Here is a 5,285-nt window from a genome sequence, read left to right as displayed (position 1 = left end):
TTTGCAGTTCTGGTGCAAGTATTTATTTTTATATGCCTACCAAACAGCATAGTCGGCTGCATTGTGGTGTTGTCCATTAGTCACTTGTTACCAATTTTCTTTCTACACAATAACTTTGATAGTCTGGCATCAGTAATTGCCAGTCTTTGTGGATGGTTTGCAAATGGGGTAAGGAAGATTTGTCCTAAGTTGACAGGTCATGGTAACTGAATGAAGAAAATTTGTTTCAACAATAACTTGTCTATCTACAGTTTAGAGCTGGGTACCATGAAGAATTTTGTACCATAGTATTTCTGCACATACTGCAATACATACCAGTTTACTGCAGTTATATTAGGGACCAAGCATTTAATTTTCTGGGACAGGGGCCTTGCACTATTCTAAAAACGAAGTCTCTCCGTGATTTGGTGGGGAAAATGTCTTGCTCAGACGTATAGATAAATAACACATCATATCCATTACTTGGAGAAAGAGAATTAAAAAAGTTTTTTTTTAAATGTCTCCATGCAAAAAAATAACATTTGCCCCCTCGCCCTGAAACAGTTAATATCTATGTGTATGTTGATTGCTTTATAAAATTTAATCAAAATAGCTAAAGTGAATTTGATTAAGCTTGCACTATATCTGACCCCTGAAGAAATGTCTGCATTCGAGAGCATGTTGATAAAAATGGGAAGCTGTTGGCACTTGCTGAAGCCTAGCAGTACTTTTGGTAACATCGGCAGGGAAACTCTGGTTTGTATACCAACACATGTGAATGGTATTTATGAGAGAGTGCCAGTGAACATAAAACACTGAACAAGTCAGAAATTATTAGAAATAGCACAACTAGTTCAAACACAACAACCTCTCTTCTGAGAGGATTTGCAGCCTTGCAAAGGACTGCTTGTCCTTAACACGTCAACAAAAAGTGATTTATTGTTGGTTTTCATTTTTTTTTTTTTTTAAATATCAGGATTTGGCATACATGACGTGTTAAAATGAAGTTATGGGGTTATGAGTATAATTTTGTATCTAATATTTCCGATTTGTGACAAATTAACCTATTTTGTAAAATATACAATTTGTGAATTCTCTTTTTAGGTAAAATGAAAACGTGCTTTTAATAGTATTCAATTAGTAACAAGACTTCTCTTGTATTTTGGTACATTGCTTACTTACGGATTCTACCATAGTATGTAACACCAGAAATAAATACCACAATAAACTGGTAATATCACGCACCCCTACTGCATTTACCAAATATTGTCGATGACTTGTACACAAGATGAGGAAGAACCTTGTGGACTGTAGGATCAAAAGGTGAGAGTGACTAAATGAGAAATGGTTTCCATGCAAAACTTTTCAACCATGTATCTTGACCAAAGTTTGTGGTTGACTATATGTATGATGTGAGACAAGCCCATTAACTTTGTGTCAGAGGTCAAGGTCCTTGCAAGAAGAATTTTTTGCATAGCAACTTAACACATTAACCTCTGGAGGTTTTTGCCTGAAAATCGAGTAGAAAACACATTTTGAAAGCTATTTCTGAATAGACTCAAAAACACCAAATCCCCGGTCATCTTTCAATAACATACTGCCTAGTTGTGTTAGAAACATCATTTTTCGTTGGCTTTGACTCGCGCATGGGCAGAAGGGTAAAGGTTGGACTTCTGGGGGGTTTTTTTTGCTAAATGGAGCCATTATTTTTGTATGGAGACCACTCTTTGTTCCAAATGCCCATCTTATCCTGCCTTTTGCAAAGACTCATCTGTCTGTTTGCAGATCATACCGGTTTGCCTGAGATCTGAGACCTAAAAGTGTAAAATCTGGACACAAAATGTGATTCCTACAACGGGCGAATTTTGCGTTTAAAAAAAAGTCTGGTCCAAAAAATGAGGTTTATCGATCTGTATTTTGTAGTGCAACTATATATTCCAGATTATTTGGTATCATTGTAGAGTTACATCTGTCTACCTTTATATAATACCACCCACTTTAGTGTATCATGCATAACCATGACGCTACAGAGCTCGGCAGTAGGCTACTACCTCCTGCCCCGTAAAGTCGTGTAGGGGTTAATGTGTTAAAAACTTAACCAGTTTTTGAAAGTGCTTGCAATATGGAAGAGACCTATTGATTGTGGGATTGACTATCAAGGTTATTGTGACTGAAAGAAAGATGGGTTCTGATCAAGCTCCTTGACCAGTCTTTGGATATCTTGCCCTTGTAATAAAGAAATAGTAGATTTGGGGTTTAAGGGTCAGAAGTCATAGTCATAGCAAGTTGAAAAAGAACAATGGTTTCTGCACATAAATTTTAGTTCCAGACAACATACCTTGACCAAAGGTGGAGGCCATTGAGACCCCAAATCAGATATAAAAATCAACCATGCCTGCATAGAGGATTATCAAACAGGGGGCTGTATGTAATCTGCTATTCAGGATGCACTTGTTCCGGTTTGCCATTCTACCAGGGAAAAGATTTGATTTGTTTGCAATTGGGAAAGGCCATCGAAGTTTGCAACTGCTGATTGAAGTATGGGGAAAACCTGAAATTTTCGACCGCCACTTCATCAGTATGTAATCGAGTTGTAACTGAACAGATCGGGATGAAAAATAAGTCTCTGTGTGATTGGGAAAAGCCCTTCATATTTCCACGATTTTAATCCAAGGCAGGGAAAACCTAGGAATTTTCGGCTACTAATTGGTCACAATGTAAATATGTAATTGATTCGTATCTGGTTATATCGAAACTTAACATTTGTCGCGTTCTTATGGGAATTTTTGGATCTCTTGTGTAAGTTAACATACCGTTGCTCTACGGATCATTTGGGTGTTTGTCCTAAACATTTGTATAGTTGAACCTAGTGCTCTGGCACCTTGACTGGTCCAATCCACTTGTTAACCTCCCTTTTTTCTTTTCTTTCTTCAATGTTGGTGTTATGGAAACCAGTAAATGGCATGAAAAAATGTAAAAGAAAGATTGGAAAACATTAGAAAAGCACTATTTGGTTCATTAGAAAAGAAGTCGACTGATATATTTCACACTAAACCATGTGACTCGAAGCATATTTTGGCAATGGATCTTGGGCTTTGTGTTGAATTTAAGTAATTCAAAGCACAAAATGTGTATTGATCATGAATGTTATCAAAACAGTCGCACAAAAAATCGTTATAACCAAACACGTACAAGTCGCACAACTGTCTGCTCGATAATCAACTTTTACACAAACCACAAATGTTGCAGAATAAAAATACTTGCCTGGTCCATGTGGGGGTGGTATGGTAACATTTTGCCGGAACAGGCCCTAAAAGCAACTTTCGCTTCATCTTGTATTGATTTCACGACGTTTCCCCTTCCCCATTTCTTTCAATACAATTCATAAAACATCTATGTTGAACTTTTTGTGAATTTTCCTTTCAGAGAGGAAGATGGAATGCATAGAAAAAGTGTTATGTTCTGCAGTCAGTTTTGGAGCTAATCTGATGATCATAAAAGAAATTACGTTGTTTTTTCCCCTTCGGAATTCATATGTACCGAGTGGTTTAAAGCATACGCCTTGACCAGTCACTGCCATCTCGCATCTGTCAGTGGGGGTTCGAGACTCACTGCCAACGTTGGCATGAGAAGAAGCTTGCCAGTAGCTTACCGTGGGTCGGTGGTTCTTATGGTGGCTTTCCCTGGTTATTCCTTCACACACCACTTGTACTGACTGCCGTTTATAGCCTGTCGTGTTCTGATAACGACGTTGAACCCACAGCCGAATTCCTGCCGAAAATGAACACAGCCATGGGAAAATAGTGAAAATTAATATTGTGTAGTCCATTCAGATTCTGAAGCAAATTTTGATTCTGTGGACATTTCCAGGTCAATTACTACATAATAAAAAAAAGTGTATATAATTGTATCCCATGTTTCATCACACAAGACATTAAAATGAGCCGTTTGATATGGAAACGGTTGCAGACTTTGGAATGTACCGTATTTTCGTGGTTGTCGTTATGTTCTGCAACGACTAGTAGAGCAGTTAGTACTAATATTTGTACCCTTACTCCTACCTCGTGGACAAATCAAGTTGAGGCTACAACATCGTAGCTAGTAGAGCAGTATAAATGTTGCTATTTTTTAAACTCTTAATGGTATTTCATGGTTGGGTTTTTATTTTTATTTTATATTTTTTTATCATCTGACAAACAGTAGTTTAAAGAATTTGCTGGAGAAAGATTTCATCGAACCAAGTAAAAGTGGAGTTCACCTTGTATTCTAGTCCCGAAACCAGATAAGAGGGTACTGATTACAGAAAAGTAACTCGCTAAGACAGGTTCATTTCCAGTTCCTATAATCGTTGACCACTGACGGGACTGGAAATGCCAAATGTTGGACCGTTTATGGAGATTTAGGCAAATTCCACCTCTGGAGAAGGTAAATGAAAAGTGAGTAGACGAACTTTACCAATACTGTTAAAAAAAATCATTGCATTTAGGATAAAGGGTTCCCCAAGAGCTTTCCAACATTTGATGAACCGCCTCAGATGCGGGAGGTCGTGGGTTCGATCACCAGCCTAGTCGTACCAAAGACTTACAAAAATGGTACAAACAGCCGCCTCACTTGGCGCTCAGCGTTTAGTTAGTATTAGGACTGGTCAGCCAAATGTCGGGGATAATGTGACTGGGTGGGACATCATGCTACATGTCTGCAGCATAACGCCCCAGTGCTAGACATCACTATAAACTGTCACACTCGAGACATCTTTACGATATGACTGAATTTTTTTTAAAGCTACCTTAAAAATCTAAATCACACACACAAATTAAGTTGTAACTCCAACTGACACAACAACACTTTCTAGTATAAAGTAAAAGTCCAGACTGAGAAAAATCTCTATAAACAGTGATTACACATTAACTCGAAATTCCCAGATGAGGGCCAACTTTACAGAAACATCGAGAAGTATTTATGCACGTAGTCCCAGTATGACCTTGACAAAAACCAATCATTTTACTCTAAGAATAGGATAAAAATAAATCATTGTTTACTTCTCTCGGTGATTTCTAAATAAAGGTAGGGAACTAGGTCAGCTTTTAGGTGTTTACAACTGAAGAGTGAAGTCAAACTATTTTCTGATAAAATATCTGTTCCTAGTAACAAAAACTACGTTATCTTGACTAATGAAATTTAAAATAAAAAGGTTTTTGAAACTTTACAAACAATTAAATTAAATAAAATATTAATTAAATAAAATTTACATAACTATGCGACCAGGAGCTAAACAAAAATATCTTATTTAATTGATGTCTGCTGAA

The sequence above is a fragment of the Sinohyriopsis cumingii genome, chromosome 15, assembly GCF_028554795.1.
Source record: "Sinohyriopsis cumingii isolate HCF-2022 chromosome 15, ASM2855479v2, whole genome shotgun sequence".
Taxonomy (NCBI): domain Eukaryota; kingdom Metazoa; phylum Mollusca; class Bivalvia; order Unionida; family Unionidae; genus Sinohyriopsis; species Sinohyriopsis cumingii.
This window is presented reverse-complemented; position numbering follows the sequence as displayed.